The sequence below is a fragment of the Acinonyx jubatus genome, chromosome B3 (genome assembly GCF_027475565.1).
Source record: "Acinonyx jubatus isolate Ajub_Pintada_27869175 chromosome B3, VMU_Ajub_asm_v1.0, whole genome shotgun sequence".
Lineage (NCBI taxonomy): Eukaryota > Metazoa > Chordata > Mammalia > Carnivora > Felidae > Acinonyx > Acinonyx jubatus.
In genome coordinates this window covers 60,415,056-60,433,957 of record NC_069386.1, presented here as the reverse complement: position 1 = coordinate 60,433,957, position 18,902 = coordinate 60,415,056, and the positions used below count along the sequence as shown (strand labels likewise).

Sequence of the window (18,902 nt, the reverse complement as noted above, 5' to 3'; positions counted from 1 at the left end):
AGCAATTTTGAGAAGTGGTGGTCAAAAAGAAGAGACAAGAGTAGAACAGTGGTTTTGTTCTGTTTTATATTTTTGTTTTTTATTAATGTACCTAGCTCAGTGCCTCTCATACTTCAAACAAGATCCCCAGACAGATCACCTGGGACTCTTATTAAAATGTAGACTCTGATTCAGTAGGTCTGGGGTGGGGCCTGAGATTCTGCATTTCTAACTAGCTCTAAGGTGATGCTGATGCTTCTGATCCACACTTTGACGTGCAAGCACTATTCTCCATCAATAATTTGAAAGGGTGCAGCAAGTATTTGCAAACTCATTCAGTGACTGCAACATAGAATCATTCTAACAGAATAACACTAATGGAAAAGATTGGAGCATAATTTAATTTCTACATCTTATAAAATTTAATTACTTTTTATGTGTTTCTGATTGATATCTTTCTACTTTAAAATATTATTTTTTCAAATAGATGTCAAATACCCATGGTAAACAATTTTTAAAGTATAGAAAGGTAGGGGCAGCTGGGTGGCTCAGTTGGTTAAGTGTCTGACTGACTCCGGCTCAGGTCATAATCTCACAGTTTGTGAGTTCCAGCCTTGCATTGGGCTCTGCTGCCAGTGTGGAACCCACTTCAATAACTTTTTTTTTGTAATGTTTATTTATTTTTGAGGGAGAGAGACAGAGTGTGAACAGGGGAGGGGCAAAGAGAGAGAGGGAGACAGAGAATCTGACACAGGCTCCAGGCTCTGAACTGTCAGCACAGAGCCCAATACTGGGCTCAAACCCACGAACCGCGAGATCATGATCTGAGCCGAAGCGGGATGCCCAACAGAACCACCCAGGTGCCCGAACTTGGAGCCCACTTCAGGTCCTCTGTCCCCCTCTCTCTGCCGCTCTCCTGCTCACTCGCTCTTTCAAAAATAAATACTAAAAAAATACATGTAGAAAGGCAGACAATGAAAATAAGTTGCCTTGTGCTTAGCTCTTAAGTTTCTATTCCCAGAGGCAACCACTGTTACTGATTTTTTGTGAAATTTTCAATAAGCTATACACTTGTATTTTTGTTTTGCACAAGTGGTAGGTTATTGTACATGTTGTTTTGCCCCTTTACTCTTTTTATTAACAATATGTGTAAGTAAATAGCTAATGGTATATACTCTGGATATTGTTCTAAGTGCTTTCAGTATTTTAACTGTAATCTTCACAACAACCTCGTGCAGTAGATACAATTACTGTTTCCATTTTATGGATGTAATTCAAATCTAGTATACCCTCCAGAGCCTCTATTATGAAACTTTTCCCTAGCTGTACGTATGCATCTCTGCTCCTTAACATTGAACATTTAGGTTGTTTCCAATATTTTGCTATTATAAATAGTGCTGCAATGAACTTTTTAGGCATATCATTGCATACTTGTAGGGATGTATCTATAGAAGAATTCCTAAAAGAAAAATTGCTGAAGGAATTTGCATTTTAAATTGTGGTTGATACTGCCAAGAACCCAAGAATCCAAGGTGAGTTCTGTCCATCTGGTAAGTGAGAGCAGTTTTTCATTGTAATTTCAGTTTGCACTTCTCTTATTATAAGTGATGCACCTTTTCGTATGCTCTTAGCCATTTTGATCTTTACTGTGAACCGTTTGTCATAGACTTTTTTACTAAGTTGTTGGTCCCTTGTTACTAATTTGTAAGTGTTCATTTTATATAAAGGAAATTATTCTTTTGTGGTACATGGTGTAGATGATGTTTTTGCTGTGGTTATTTGAGTGTGTATGTGTATAGGTTCTGGGTTTTGTGTCATACTTAGAAAGGACTTCCCACTGCAAGATTATTATTATTTTTTTTTCAAGTAGGCTTCACGCCCAGCATGGGGCTTGAACTCAACCCTGATATCAATAGTCGGATGCTTTACCAACTAAGCCAGCCAGGTGCCCCATGCAAGAAGATTATTTTTAAAAACCTGCATTTTCTTCTAGTGCTTCTAAAGTTTATTTTTCACTGTTTCATTTTGAGTCATCTAAAATGTATTTTGGAATAAGAAGTGAGATATGGATCCAAATTTATTTTTTTCCAGATGGCTATCCATTGTCCCAACACTGTATACTGAATGATCTATATTTTCTGCACACTTCTTTAATAATCCATCTCTATGTATTTATATACTTCTTTTGTTATATACTATGTTCACATATGTATTTGGGTTAATTTCTAGACTCTATATTCTATTTCCATGTGCCAGCACGACTACTGTAGATGTATTGTGTAGTTTTCCTACGTGCTCCTCTTATATTTTTTTGCAGTGTTCCTCAAGGTTTAAGGAACAGCATCATAGGTGTTAGCATATGGGGATAGCTCATAGGGGATAGCATGCCTGCAGTCTACTGAAGGACTGCAGGTCTCCCAAGGCTTTACAGAGTGATCTGTCTATGATGTCATCCAGCAAGAAGGGACAGTCAGGATAAGAACCCAGGGATTTACCTAGTTCCTCTTTCCAGTGCCCCAGACTTAGAGGGTAGAGGTGGTAGAAAGACTGGATTGACTTTTTAGTCACCCTCCACAACAACAGTTTTCTAAGTCCTATTGAGTCCATTCTCCCAATTTCTTTTGAATGGGTTCTTCCTGCCATCAGCATCCTCAGATCTCTCTCCCCTGTTCCCCAGACTGCTGCAACAGTTCTGGAAGCTTCCTGACCTCTCTCAACCCAGACCAGTGACTCTGCCTGTTATAAAGTCCCATCCCTCAGCACCTGGGGAATTTGTCTTCGGGGCTCTCATTCCCCTTTTGTAATTAATTAGTTGTGATTATCCACCCTCTCCCCATGTAAGTTGAGTGAGCACAGCATCTTGTTTTATTCATTGCAGTATCCCCAGCATCTTAGCCCCAAATCCTAACCTCAGTTTTCTAAAAATGTAAAGGTAGAATGGGAAAATAATATTTATTTTACAAATCCTTTTGATGATTAAGACAAAGGATCTGTGCCTAGAGGAGGGCCTGGCACGTACCCGTGGTTCAGTAAATAGGCACAATTTCTCACCTTTCCCTCAAATTACTGTTTTTCCCTGGGGTAAAGCATAAAGGAGAAGCTATCCCTTCCCCCACCACCCCCTCCCCAAGACACAGACACGTGGAGAAAGACCCTGAATCATTAAAAGGGAGAAAGGAATTTTACGTCTTGACCCTTGAGAACCCAAAAGGCCCAAGTCAGATGGCCTTGCCTGAACTTTGCTCAAGGGCTCCAGATATGTCGGGTGGGGGCTCTTCTACCCGAGTTTCTGACAAGGGAAGCCTGGGGCGGAGACTGGGGCCGGGGCCTAGCGCGGCCTACCCAACGGCTTGGCGGGCCCACTGGGGACCGGACCACACGCGGGGCCACGCGAAGGATCACGCGCTGGCTCGCTCTGCTCCGGCCTTTGCGGAGGCCGCCCGGCGGCCGGCTGGGAAAGGCTCGGCCGGGGGACTGGGGGGGTGGGGGGGCGGCGGGACACAGGCCCCTTTGTCCGCGGCGTGGAGGGGACCCAGCTGCAGGTCCGCGGCGGAGCGCGGTTGGCCGGCGGGCACCGGGCTGCGGCGGCCTAGGGAGCGCTTCCCCAGAGGGGGCGCCCAGAGACTCAGAGGGGGGGGAGCCAGGCAGTTCCAGGTCAGCTGGGTGGGGCCTCCCGCCACTCGGAACAGGGCACCAGCGCCGATGCCGGCGCTTCTTTGTTAAAAGCGGTCCAAGGTTTTTCTCTTCTGGGAGTAAAATTTCATTGAAGGATTGACTTGGCCGCGAGGAATATAAAGGAACTGTGAGCTCCAGTTTTTCCGCCCTAGGCGCTTAGGTTTTGGGAAACGAGGAAAGCGTCCCTGAGTTTATCCTGAAAGAGCTAAGGAGCATGTGGACAGTAGGCGCCCTGGGAGGGAAGAGGAGGAGAGAGCTGGCGGGGGGGGGGGGGGGGGGGGGGGGGGGGGGGGAGGGGGTGGCTGGAGCCATCTGGGCCGAGCGGAGGCCGGAAAACCTAGCCCGGTGGCTGGAGCCGTGGGGATGCCACACGGAAACAGGGTCTGCAGATGCTTACTGACCAAACTGTAGGTGAAGAGTCCGAGGAAATTGCTGAAGCAAGCAAGCAAACAAACCCATAATCCACTTCAACAAACAATTCTTCATATTTTTTAAGTTTGGTAGCAGAAATCTTTTATTAAAATGAAATGTGTATAACATCAATATATAAAATGGTTGAAAATATATTGGTCCTCAAAACATGTAAGTCTTCATTGTTTGTTAGGAAATGCTTTCTTTTTTGTGACCTTGAGGGACCTTCGTCGGGCTACCGAGAAAAAAACAAATGGAAAAAAAAAAAAAAAGGATAGCCAGAATCATTTCTTAGTTGCTGAAACTTCCATCCTAACATGGAGCATGTATTTCTACCAGCACTATCTCACATTACCCTGAGTTGCAAACTTGGGATGAGAAAAGTGTCAAACCTCGTGGAAATAGACTTTCACAGTGCACCAGTAGCGGTCTTCTAGAAATACAGTGAATATTGTTGGAACTGGGCAGCTTTCTTCCAAACCTACTATTTTTCTTTTAATCAGGTCATGCCCCTTTTTTGATACCTAGAAACTATTTGACACTATAATCATTGTTCCTAACAGTCTCTGTTCAAGCACATACTGCATACCAGCTACTCTTCCTGTACCTTTGTAAACCTCATTATTTTTAATTCTCAACCATAGTATGTTTTAGCTTAGGTAGTGAACATAACTGTTTACTTTGTGGTTTTTTTTGTTGTTGTTTTTTTATTTTGAGAGGGAGCACAAGTTGGGGAGGGGCAGAGAGAGTGAGAGACAGAATCCCAAGCAGGCTTCGGGCTCTCAGCGCAGATCCTGATATGGGACTCCAACTCACAAACCATGAGATCATGACCTGAGCTGAGCTCAAGAGTCACTTAACCGACTGCACCACTCAGGTGCCCCCATTTTGTGGGGTTTTTCAAAATAACCTTATAATATTAACATATTTAATCTTAACAATTATATAGGGTGGACACTAATCCTTTTTTTAAAGTTTTTTTTTTTTTAAGTTTATCCATTTATTTTGAGAGAGAGCGAACTTGAGTGAGGGAGGGGCAGAGAGAATCCCAAGCAGGCTCTACACTGTGGGTGTAGAGCGTGATGCAGTGCTTGTACCCACAAACCATGAGATCATGACCTGAGCCAAAGTCAGATGCTTAACTGGCTGAGCCACCCAGAGGCCCCAAGATTTTTTTTTTTAAGTAATCTCTACACCCACCGTGGGGCTCAGATTTACAACCCAGAGATCAAGAGGCACATCTCTACCAACTGAGCCAGCCAGGAGCTCCCAAACCCTCAATATTTTTTCAATTAGAAAATATTTTGGGGCCGCCTGTGTGGCTTAGTTGGTTAAGTGACTGACTTCGGCTCAGGTCATGATCTTGCGGTTCGTGGGTTCGAGCCCCGCCATGGGATCTGTGCTGACAGCTCGGAGCCTGGCGCCTGCTTCAGATTCTGTGTCTCTGTGTCTCTCTGCCCCTCCCCCACTTGCACTCTGTCTCTCTGTCTCTCAAAAAATGAATAAACATTAAATAAAATATTTTGAATGCTCGGAAAAGTTTTGAGACAAATACAAATCTGTCTTTTTCCATATGTGATTTTGATATTTTGGAAAGAAATAAAACATTGTAGATACGGTGGAAGCCTCCCAGGAACTACTCCCTTATTTCATTCCCATTTCTCCTTTCTCTCCCCAGACATGCATTATTTGAAATTGGTATCTATCTTCCCCTGCATGTTTTATTCTTTTCACTACATTCATATACCCATATACGAAATAAAAATACATCAGTTTATTTATAAGACTTATCCTCTTTGATATGTAGGTTTAGTTCATTCATTTAAACTGTTACTTCATTGTATGATCACAACACAATCATTTCATTCTCCTATTGATGGACATTTGGTTTCTACTTTTTGTAATTTGAACAATGCTGCATTGCATATTTTTGCTTAGGTCTTATATACACAAGAGAGTTTCAGGCTGGTTTTTAGGAATTCACATCTCCAATTCTGCTAGATATTGCCAGGCTCTCACAGTGGCTATAAAAGTAACATTTTCACCAGCAGTAACTGAGAGTTCCTTTTGGTCCACAATCTCAGTAGTACTTAGTATTGTCAGATATTTTAATTTTTAACAACCTAATGGATGTGAAATGATAATCCATTTCTGTCTTAATTTCTATTTCCTGAATTACTAGCGAGTCTGAGCATCTTTTCGAATGTTTATGGGACACTGGATTTTTCTTTCTTTGATTTGTCTTTGCTCATTTTTATTTACTTACTAATGATAGAAATCCTTTATGTATTCTGGACCAATCGCATATCAGCTATATATGAGGCAAAAACCTTCTCTTGGTTGCAACTTTTCACTTTTTTTTTTCTTTTTGTACAGAAATGTAAACGTTAATGTAGTCAAATGTATTGCATATTTTACTTAATAGCTTTTTGTGACTTAAGCAATTATTTCCAGGGCACCTGGCTGGCTCAGTCAGTGGAGCATGCAACTCTTTTTTTTTTTGATGTTTATTTTTATTTTTAAGAGAGATAGAAACAGTACAAGCTGAAGAGGGCAGAGTAAGAGAGACAGAGCAGGCTCCAGGCTCTGAGCTGTCAGCACAGAGCCCAGCTTGGGGCTCATACTCATGAACCATGAGACTGTGACCTGAGCCGAAGTTGGTGCTTAACCAGCTGAGCCACCCAGGAGCCCCTGGAGCATGCAACTCTTGATCTCATGGTTGTGAGTTCAAGCTCCACATTGGGTGTAGAAATTACTAAAAAATAAAATATTTAAAAAGTCGGGGCACCTAGGTGGCTCAGTCGGTTGAGCGTTCAACTTTGGCTCAGGTCATGATCTCGCAGTTTGTGAGTTCAAGCCCCGCATCGGGCTCTGTGGTGACAGCTCGGAGCCTGGTGCCTGCTTCAGATTCTGTGTCTCTGTCTCTCTCTGCCCCTCCCCCACTTGGGCTCTGTTTCTCTCTATCAAAACTAAATGTAAAAAAAAAAAAAAATTAAATTAAATAAATAAATACATAATAAAAAGTAAAAAATAGGAGGGGTGCCTGAGTGACTCAGTCGGTTAAACATCTGACTTTGGCTCAGGTCATGAATTCGAGCCCTGGGTCACACTGTGTGCTGACAGCTCAGAGCCTGGTGCCTGTTTCAGACTGTGTGTCTCCCTCTCTCTCTCTGCCCCTCCTCCACTGGTGCTCTGTGTCTCTCTCACAAAAATAAACATTAATATTTTTAAAAAATAAATTAAAAAATTAAAAAATATGGGCATCTAGGTGGTTCAGTTGGTTAAGCATCTGACTTTGGCTGAGGTCATGATCTCATGGTTTGTGAGTTCGAGCCCTACATTCGGCTCTGCACTGTCAGAAGCTTGGGATTCTCTCCCCCCCCCCCATTTATTAAATAAATAAGTAAAATTTTTATTTATAAAGAAATAAATAATAAAATAAATTATTTCCTACCCCCAAGGTCATATAGTTTGTCTCCCAAAGATTGTTTTAAAAGTTTTAAAGATTTTCTTTTCAAATCAAAGTCTTTATATTTGTGTATGGTATAAGGTAATTTAATTGTTTTTCTTATGCATGTTTAACCCAGCACCATGTACTGACTAGACAAGAACAATTCAATTCAGAAAAAAAAGACAAACAACTATAGCCTGGGTACGGATGGGTGGGTGTAGAGATTTGAAGAGAGCTCTGAAGGGAAGAAATGGTTCCTAGGGCCCACCCAGGTCCAGTCTGGGCTCAGGGTCTCTACCTAGGTGATGTTGTTGTGTCCTGGCATCAGAGATGGGTTTAGAAAATTCTGAGGAAGGCATTTCTGATCACCTAGACTGCTGTGGGACCTGGTTCCAAATTAGGATTTCTCACCCAATTGGCATTTCTGGCTCCAGCCATTCCCAACTACCCAAGGGAAGGCACATCAAAGTGTGGACTCCCTGAGGCAGGCTAATGTCTGTGTCAGGGAGCCTGCTTGGCAGGTCTAAGGGCAGTATTAACTAACATGGCTTTTTCCACCCATTTTCCCTAGAGCTAAAAGCTCCATAGGTCTCTGTCTTCCACATTTTTACAGGGAAGATTTTTTCCAAAATCTGATATGTCACCAAACATCCAGCTTTCAAAATCTGGTTCTTTGTCACAAGCTACCTTTCCAATAAGTCAAAACCCTACGTTTTAGATTATTGTTATGGCAGCAACCTCATTTCCATGTACCAGTTTCTACATTATTAAATTATATGGTACATTGATATAACAAAGAGACTACAGAATACAATGGCTCAAACAAAATAGGAATTTCTTACACTCTCACCCAGCCATCTGGAGGTGAATAGTAGTCTAAGGCTTATAGGCAGCTTTGTTCCAGATGCTTATTCAGGGACCCAGGTCCCTTCCATCTTGTTCCCCCACATATTCCTAAGGTGTGAGGTGTTGACCTCTTATGTGTGGTCAGAGCTGGGTTACTCCTGGAACTGCAATCTAGTTGCCAGTCTTTATGTCGCTCTGGTCTTCCTTTGGTTGATTTCTCAAAAAGAACTCATGAGAACAGCAGTCTCTGAGTTTTGGCAGTACTCTCAACAGTTTCTCTCTAGCCTTGATACTTGAAGATCAGTTTGGCTGGCTACTGAGTCTGTGGTTCACATTTTCTGTCCTTGTCTTAAACATGTTACTGTATTACTTTCCGGATAAAGTGTTAACTAGCAAAAAAGTATAATGTAATTTTTTCCTCTTGGCCTTTTTTTGCTTGGATGCCAATAACCATTTATTTTCCTTTCAAGTACAATAGTTTCAATAGACCATGTCTTTTTATTGGTCATTCTGGATCCATTTACCCAGATACATGGCATGTTCTTTCAGTAGAGTTCCAAGTTCTAGAATAGAGCTCCTTTTCTGGTTGTATTCATAGAGTGGCTTTAAAATAAATCAAATCAGTAAATAAATAACCTTATATTTTATGAGATTTGCCTCTCTTGCTTCCCTCCCTTACTTTTATTTGGACCCACTTCGTGTTTGTCCCTGTCCCTGGGATTTCATTCCCAGCAGCTTCTCCTTATTGAGGACCTAAAGAGCTTTGCCTTGGAAGCTTTGTTTGTAATTCTGAGAGCTTGTAGGACCCAGTCTGCCCCGTCACTATGAGACCTTTATTGCATCTTCATGGTCCTCATCAGCGAGCTGGACTCTGCAGGATCCCCTCCCTGCTTCCACTGAGAGTTGTCGATTGGGGGTTTGCCTGCTTTCAGGGTTGCCGAAAGCCGAATTCTTTCCCTTTGCCTCCCTCTGCACGGATTCTGATCCCACACAAGTCTTGTAGCTAACAGGGTTTATTCTTGCCAGCTTGAATTGTGGATTCAGAAGAATGCCTTGTTTATGGAGATGTTATCCGTGGATTTTTGGTTGGCTCTCCCAGTTGCATTTTGCTGCCATGGTCATCTTCCCTCACTCTACTAATTTTGCCATATATTACACTTATTGTCATCCAACCCTAAATCTTTAATTATTTACCCAAATTTTCTTTATAACCCAAATAAACTACACCTCTGAACTCTTTTTTTTTAAGTTTATTAATTTTTTATTTTTTGTGAGAGACAGAGAGCAAGTGGGGGAGGGGAGGGGGGACAGAATTCTAAGCAGGTCCCATGCTGTCAGCTCAGAGCCTGAAGCGAGGCTCGAACTCATGAACCTCGAGATCATGACCTGAGCTGAAACCAAGAATCCGAAGCTTAACTGAGTCACCCAGGCGTCCCTACATCTCTGAACTCTTTTAGCAGCTATGTCTGTCAGTCTTTTCCCTTGGGTGGAGAAACTGCCCCAACCCCTGCTATAAGCACTGAGCCTGACTCTAGTTCCTGACCTAGACTGAAGTACTTTTTGTCCCCTAAGTGCCTGGCTGCCTCCCCTGAATCTCTACTAGGATCCTCATAGCCCTGAGGCTTCAGTCCTACTCATGACTTTAGGTTTCTATTTAGTTCAGGGCCACAGAGATTACAATCTTGTTTTTGAGCTCAGCACTATCATTTTGTTGTTTTCTTTTTTGTGTTTTATCTATCCCTGCTATGTGTTTACAGCAGAGGGAGTGCCAAGAGAGCGAACTCACAGAGCCATCTTGACTCAAAGTATCTCAAAAAACATTTGAATGCACAGTGCACGATGAACTGATGAGCCACTATGGGGATACAAAAATGAGTAAGAAAGGCTCTCAGTCTCAGAGAGAGGAAGAATCTAGTGAAAGAAGGTGACCCGTAACATGCCACCATAAAACAGACTGAAAACTTCTCTATGAGAAGTGGTTAGTGGAGCTGGCAGATCCCAGGAAGACTTGTGAGGGGGCCGAGGAGGGCTCCTCAGAGGTAGTAGCTTTAGAACAGCTCATTTAGAGATATGGTTGTGGGAGTGGATGTGGCAGTTTGGGGACACCATCTGTGAAACTGGAGCACAGGCTGCCTTGGTGGAGTGTGGAGGATGTATTGAAGGAAGAGGCTGGAGGTTTGAGCACAGACTGTGGAGTTCACACAGACTAAGTTCCAGTCCCGCCTCCGCCACTAACTAGAGGTATGAGCCTGGACAGTGCACTTCATCTTTCTGAACCTTAGTTTCATCTATAGAAAGGGAATAGAATATCCCCTGCCTCAAAGGGTTATAAGGAGTGTAACTGTTGGTGATGTATATAAAGACACAGTAAACTCTTTTTTTTTAAAGCTTATTTATTTTGAGAGAGAGAGAGGGAGGGAGGGAGAGAGAATCCCAAGCAGGGCCTGAACTCATGAATTGTGAGACCGTGACCTGAGCAGAAATCAAGAGTTGGACACTCAACTGATTGAGCCACCCAGGTGCCCCAAGACATAGTAAACTCTTAGTAAGTAGTACTCATAACTATTATAAGCATTATGAAGGGTCTTGAATATTACGCTATTAACTTTTTTAAAGCTTTGTCAAGGTATAATTTACATACAATAACAAACTGAGCACTTTGCCATTTACTAGTCCTCCTTCTGTTCTCTGGAACAGTCCCTGGAATATTACCCAGACTGTAACGTCTCCAAAAATGTCTACTTGTTAATCTCGGGAACCTGTGACTATGTTAGGTGGCATGACAAAGGGGAATTAAGATTGAAGATGGAATTAAGTTTGCTAATCAACTACCCTGGAGATGAGCATATTATTCTGGATCGTCTAGTGGGCCCAATGTAATCAAGAGAGTCTATGTGCATAGAAAAGGGAGGCAGAAGAGGGAAAAATCAGACTGTGTGAGATGACTTTGCTGGACATGCCTTTGAAGATGGAAGGGGCCATGAGCAAAGGAGTGTGGGCAGTCTCCAGAAACTGGAAAAAACCAAGAATCAGATTCCCCCCTGGAGCCTCTAGGAAAGCAGCCCTGCCAACACCTTGACTTTGACCCAGTGAGACCCACTCTGATCCTCTTTCCTCCCAAACTGTAGCTAATAAGTGTTGTTTTATTTTATTTTATAACAAATTAAAAAAAAATTTTTTTTAACATTTATTCATTTTTGAGAGACAGAGCAGAAGCAGGGGAGGGGCACAGAGAGAGGAAGACACAGAATCCGGAGCAGGCTCCAGCTCTGAGCTGTCAACACAGAGCCTGATACGGGGCTCGAACTCACAAACAGGGAGATCATGGCCTGAGCTGAAGTCAGAGGCTTAACCGACTGAGCCACCCAGGTGCCCCTATTTTGTTTTATTTTAAAGATTTATTGGGGTGCCTAGGTGACTCAGTCGGTTAAGCCTACGACTTCAGCTCAGGTCATCATCTCGCGGTTTGTGAATTTGAGCCCTGAATCTGTGCTGACAGTGCAGAGCCTGGAGCCTGTTTTGGATTCTGTATCTCCTTCTCTTTCTCTGCTTTCCCTCCCTTGCTCACGTTCTGTCTCTCTCTCTTGAAAATAAACATTAATTTTTTTTTTTAAGATTGATTGATTGATTTTGAAGTAACCTCTACACCCAACATGGGGCTCAAACTCACAACCCCAAGATCAAGAGTTGTCCACTCCACCCACTCAGCCAGCCAGGTGCCCCAGAAGTGTGTTATTTTAAAACACTATATATTCCTAGTAATTTGTTGTAGCAGAAATAGAAAACAAGTAGAGTCTTGAATAACTGCTTGTTGACTACCTGAATTAATGAATCAAGGACAACTCTACTACCTTTTTCTTATAATAATCCTAATTTTAGAAGAGAGAAAATTTAGTTTGGATCATGCCCTCTCCCTGTAAGCTACCCATATCTTAAATAACATGGACTTCTTGGGGTGGTGCTAAAGTGATTTTGAGGTTGGTTGAAGAGTAAGTGTTCGTATTCCCCCAAAATTCCTATGTTGAAGCCTTATCCTCAATGTCAGAGTATTTGGAGGTGAGGCCTTTAGGAAGTGATTTGGTCATGAGGGTGGAACCCTTATGAATGGAATCAGTGCACTTATAAAAGGGACTCCAGAGAGCAACCTTGATCCTTCCAGCATATAAGGACACAGCAAGGAGATGGCTGTCTCTGAACCAGGAAGTGAGGCCTCACCAGACACTAAGTCTGCTGGTGCCTTAACCTTGGACCCCCAGCCTCCAGAACTGTGAGAAATAAATTTCTCTTTTGGCTTTTGGCTTGGAGGAGGCAAAGGTAAAACTGTCTTTGGTTGTCCCGAATCCAGGTGCATCTGACACCAGCCGCCTCCACCATGCTGCCTAAGTTCGACCCCAATGAAATCAAAGTCGTATACCTGAGGCACACCAGTGGCGAAGTCCGTGCCATGTCTTCCCTGGCCCTGAAGATCAGCCCGCTGGGACTGTCTTCAGAAAGCGTTGGTAATGACATTGCCAAGGCAGCCGGTGATTAGAAGGGTCTGAGGATTATAGTGGAACTGACCATGTAGCACAGACAGGCCCAGACTGAAATAGTACTTTCTGCCTCTGGCCTGATTGTCAAAGCCCTCAAGGAACCGCCAAGAGACAGAAAGAGGCAGAAAAACAAGCACAGTGGAAATATCACTTTTGATGAGATTGTCAACATTGCCCAAAAGATATGGCACTGACCTTTAGCTGGAGGACTCTCTGGAACCATCAAAGAGATCCTAGGAACTGCCCAGTCTGTGGGCTGCAGTGTTGATGGCCACCACCCTCATGAAATCATAGATGACAGCAATAGCAGTGCAGTGGAATGCCCAGCTAGTTAAGGGCTACAAAAGAAAATATTTCAACAAAAGATCACTTGATAACCAATGGAAAAACAAACAAACAAACAAACAAATTTCTGTTTCTTATGATGGACCCAGTCTATGATACTCTGTTATAGCAGCACAAATGGATTAAAAAGGCGTTTGGGGTAATTCCTGATTGGATGCACCATTAATATAGTAATGATTTGTTTTATTTTTTTTAAGTTTATTTATTTTGAGAAAGAGACAGTGTGAGTGAGGGAGAGGCAGAGAGGGAGAAAGAGAATCTTAAGCAGGCTCCTGGCTGCCAGCACAGAGCCTCACACTGGACTTAAACTCACAAAACTGGGAGATCATGACTTGAGCCAAAACCAAGTCAGATCCTTAACTGACTGAGCCACCCAGGTGCCCCAACATGGTAATAATTTAAACCATATTCCCTTTGCTTGGTGGGCCAACAGAAGGCATGCTGACCCCCACAAAGCAGCTTGCTTTCTTCTTCCCTCTGGGTGACTTCTTGGGCAGGGGTTCTCAAAGAGGTGGAGGGAACAACAGCTGGGTAATCTTACAAACTATAAATACATACTACCCCCTTCTTTCTTGCCTCCCCAAGGAATCTTCCCTTCCTTCTCCTCACCCTCCACCCCTTTGAGAATCATCTTATTTTTTTTTAAATTTTTTAATCTTTATTTATTTTTGAGAGAGAGAGAGACAGAGTGCAAGCAGGGGAGGAACAGAGAGAGGAGACAAAATCCGAAGCAGGTTCCAGGCTCTGAGCTGTCAGCACAGAGCCCGATGCGGGCTTGAGCCCAAGAGCTGAGAGATCATGACCTGAGCCGAAGTCAGATGCTTAACTGACTGAGCCACCCAGGTGCCCCAAGAATCATTGTCTTAAAGCAAATGCTATATGGGCAGAAGGGAGAAGTATACACATAGGGATATGCACAGAGAATTCTTCTGAATTAAAAAAAAATCTCAAAAAAAGAAACAAAGACTTCATTCTCATTTAGAGCTTGTTCTAACTCTTATCCTATGACTATGTTCAAGCTGTTGACTTTTTCCATGGCCGGATCTTTCCCAGAGCACACAAAAGCCCCAGGAAGACTGAACCCAGCTGTGAGTTTCTTACCTTCTGTTCCTTTCTGTGTCACCTCAGATCCTGGGAAGACCAGGATCTGTTAGCTAGTTTTCCACCTGAATGCTAGAGAACCCTCTTGTCTTGCTTGGTACCCAGTCATTCCTGTTTTGCTTTGGGCAGGGTTTTGTGTCCCAGAGTCTGGAATTTCATTGTGCTATGTCTTATCTGGGTCTTTAGTAAATGGATCGCCTTGGCTTCAGGCTTATCTTGCAAAAACCAGAAGCTTCCTTGGCCCTTTGCTGGGGTTGCCAGGATCAGGACTTCCTTTACTGACCCCTGTTACCTCTCTGACTTGAAATACCCTGTCTATAGTCCTTCTACCCCAGTACATCCTAGTCTTGTAAACAAAAAGGACTGTAGATAATCTTCAGGTTCCTTCTTAGCTCTGTGATTCTGGGATTCTTCTGTCTCTACCATGTTTTCAAGTCAAATTCTTAATTTTTTGGATGAAGAAGTCATATCTCTCCACTACATTATTCTCACTCAGTCTGCAGCTTATTTTCTCTAGAAGTTACTGCTGTCAGGATAATTGCCATTTTGCCCATGTCTGGACCATACAGTTTGTCTTTAGGGATCCCAAATACTTCTACTATCATTATTAATTGGGTAAAAAACAAAAAACCTTCTTGCCTTTTAGATTTGTCTTTTAGATTATCTTCTCTTAGCTGCTCTGGCAGTTCCTTTGTTCCAACCCCAAGGATGGTGATTCACACAGCTCAGGTCTAGCTCATGGTCCTTAGTCCTGCCCATTCACTGGTGCAACTCCTTTTCTTAGCTGCAGACATCCACTCAGTTGGAGTGAGGAAGTGAAAAATGGACTCCATAAGGCCACAATGTTACTTTTTATAATGCATATTTTTTTAAACATTCTTGAAGACATTCTTTAAAAAAAGTTTTTAATATTTATTTATTAAAATTTTTTTTAAATGTTTATTTATTTTACAGAGAATACAAGTAGGGGAGGCGCAGAGAGAGAGGGAGACAGAATCAGAAGCAGGCTCCAGGCTCTGAGCTGTCAGCACAGAGCCTGACGTGGGGCTCGAACCCACAAATCGTGAGATCATGACCTGAGCTGAAGTCGACGCCTAACCAATTGAGCCACCCAGGCGCCCCAACATTTATTTATTTTCGAGAGGTAGAGTGCGAGCGGGGGAGGAGCAGAGAGAGAGGGAGACACAGAATCTGAAGCAGGCTTCAGGCTCTGAGTTGTCAGCACAGAGCCTGACGCGGGGCTTGAGCCCACAAACGAACCGTGAGCTTGTGACCTGAGCTGAAGTCAGACGCTTAACCGACTGAGCCCCCAGGTGCCCCCTCTATAATATTTTAAAACAAATGTTAAACCAGAATGTAATCAGCTCCCAGCACCAGAAAGGGTATCTTTCTCCACAAGGAGAAGGTATGTGCATGTACCCACCACTGCTGCAGTGGTCTCAAGACAGCATTTTGGCACCACGCAGGAGTAGAAGTTTGCAGATGATGTGTTCAGCCCAGCACTGTCCCTTCCTGAGATCCTTGGGAGTACAGTAGCTTCTCTTGAACCATATTCCTTTCCAGCAGGAAGTTTCTGGGCTTTTCCCATTGCTACCGTCAAGAAGTAGCCTGTGTGCCTGCCAGTCTGCAATCCCAGCACCGACATCCCTCTCACCAGCACCGTCCCAGGGAGCTCCTGACTATGCTCAGGGTTTAATGGCCCTCGAGGGAGGCCACATTGGACTCCTTGTAGGTTTAGGTTATGTTCTATTTTAGCTATAAGGGGTCCCAGATTCAACCTGATTCCAATTCAACATTTCTAGGGGCTTAAAATCAATTCTGCCTGTCTATCATTGGGCCAGAGATTTTTCTAGGATCATCTGGACTCCCTTGAGTTGCTGCCAACAGGCCAGCAGGGAAACTCCAGCCCAGCCCAGGTTGACTGGCCCTGGGACACCAGTGTGGTATCCTGTGGTGTCTTCCACTCACCAACAAGGTCAACCACAGCCTGTTCCTTGTGTTTCAGAGTCCTTACAGTGGAACTGTTTGGTTCCTGCAGGAGCACAGAAAGAAAACAGTGAGGAGGAGGAGTGGGGAGAGAAAGACTCATGCAGAAGAGGGAGAGGAAGTGAGTGATGCTGAGGGAGGAGAAAAAGGCAAACAGCAACAGCAGCAACAGCAGGAGCAGAAAAAAAATAGGAATGTGAGGGCGGGAGGGAAAGGCAGAAAGGCAGGGTTCTGCTCATAACAATATTAACCCAAATTCCTGGGTAACATTTTACAGTGACCCATGAAATCTGTGTGAGAAAATAAGGAAGGAAGCTTGCAGTTTTAATTAATGGTAAAGCCTAGTGTTTCCATGGTCCCCATCCCTGGGAAGATCTATGGGCTAACTTCCCGGGTTTCCTCTGCAACACCCTTGGCAGTTCAGAACTGGGGAGACTAGCAAAGCCAAGTGGCTTTGCTGCACTCCTGCACCCCCATGCAAGCAGAGGGTCCCATATCACAAGGGTTGAGATACCAACAGCTCTCTGAAAACAGTTCACTTTGTCTCTTTCTTTCTTGACTTTTTCCTCTCATTCTGCTTTGTGTCCTCTTTTGTGTACCCTCTTGCCTCGAGAACACTTTCTCGGGCCTTTTCACTAGAGTGCTGCAAAGATTGGATCTACTCTCATAAAATGCTTTGTATATTGCAAATTACAACAAAGGTGATCATTGTGATGGCTGTAACCTAGGACAAAATTGCTTCCTCAACATACAAGCTGGCAATCCCTCAGTCTGACTGTCAGAAAGGGTGCTACTGGTATGTTTTCAGAATTTCTCGATCTCCTAAGCCAGTCGGAAATGTTAATAAGAACTTGGAAAACAATGACCTGTTCACTGGGGTTGACATGAAGTTTGTCCTCTCAGTTGGTCTTGTTTTTGGCTCTCTGGACAATGGTCCACCTTGCATGTTCACAACTCATAGCCTTGCTCTCCCTTCATTTAGTTAAGCAAGTATTCTAGGGCCAAATTCCCCAAGAGCTATGGATTCAGGCTCTGCAAAACCATTTAGAATAAGTCTAGTTGGCCCAGAACATCTGGACCCCATATAAATACCGAGTGAGTATATGTGTGTGTTAGGGGCATTAACATGAAATTTGTACAGAAATAAATAATAGAGTAGGAAGGAGGGCTTTCTGTATGATTCTGGTGAGATGACTCTAACAACAGGAGAGTAGAACAAATGACTGAGAAAAGAAGAGCTGATCTCTGGTAGAACTGTAAAGACCAAAATCTATGTAGCTACGCAGTGACTAAGAGGGAATTAAATACGACGTCAACACTCAGGCAGAGGGTTTTAGCCTGTCCAGGAGCAGAAGTAACAGGGGAAAGACAGCCTTTCATAGTCTGTAGGTATCTTCTGCTAGGAGAGGCAGACATTTGGTGGGTCTTCAGGGCAACATAGATGATTACTGAAAAGACATGAAGAGAGCTTCAGGTTAAATGGCACAATCGCAAGTCATCCTCAATCTGTGATTTATTTGCTCGTGTGGATGCACAACAGCTGTCTCTGATTAGAAACAGTAATTAGAACACTGCCTTCTTCTGTTTCAAAAAGTATTTGCTGACACGTGAGAAGCCCCAAGGACTGCGGCTTGATAGCAGTGGTAAGCTGTTAATGTAATGGTTTTGACCTTCTCAACTGGTCTGCTTTAGTGTCAGGCAATGCTTATCTTTACCGAACCTTTGTAAAGTACGGTTAGAGAAACTGTAGGCTTCCTTTTCCAGTAAAGGACTAGATGTTGCCATTCATCACTCCTCTTGTGTCTGTCCACAAGGAACAAAGAAGTAGGTCAAAACTTACCTACCCATCAGTCCCTTTGAACTGGCCTCTGCTGGAGGTCTCTCAAATGGCCACAGTTCGTTCTCTCCACCTCATTGTAAGGAACTAGCCTTCCCTCCGTGTCCACCAGGAGGAGTCAGAGAACCTGCCCGCCTGGGCGATGCCCGGGGCAGCCTTGCTTCCCTGGATTTGCAAAACTTCCCCCTGCTTCCTTTCTCCGACAGCAAATGCAGAGGTTAGTGAGCCTCAAGTTTGTTTTCCAGAGTGGGGAAGAAGGAAATGGGGGAAGGGAGCAGGCATATCAAAATGCACTTCCAGAACAAAAATGATTTCTGAAGCACATGGTGCTACTGAGGGAGAGGTGATGACAGCCTCCTCCCATTTCCGGAACAGCTCCCAGAGTTGTCCGTGGGCGGATTCACATGACACATTCTTACACCCAATTCCATTCTGTGCTGTGTTTGCTCCTTGTTCGCATCTCAGAAACAATGGATCTGTACATCTTTGTATCTGAGTTTGATTCCCAATTGGTTGTATAGCTGAATTCTAGGCTTCCCGGTTTGTAATGTATTTATGCCAGTATTTATGCTTGTGAGTCATGAAACCTCATCAAACTAGCTTTACCTGTGCATGTGAACTGGAATATTGAATTGTGTGTATGTCCATGTGAACCGGAATACTGAATTGTGTATGTCCGTACTTCAAATGAATTATCATTAAGAAGTTGCTATTCTTCACAATGTTTTCGTGTAAAAAA

General features: G+C 43.4%; 1 pseudogene; it reads left to right on the top strand.

Moving 5' to 3' along the window:
* Window positions 1-12,734: 12,734 nt before the first annotated feature.
* LOC128315968 (60S ribosomal protein L12-like) lies at window positions 12,735-15,205 on the top strand (annotated as a pseudogene).
* The last annotated feature ends 3,697 nt before the right edge of the window (window positions 15,206-18,902 follow it).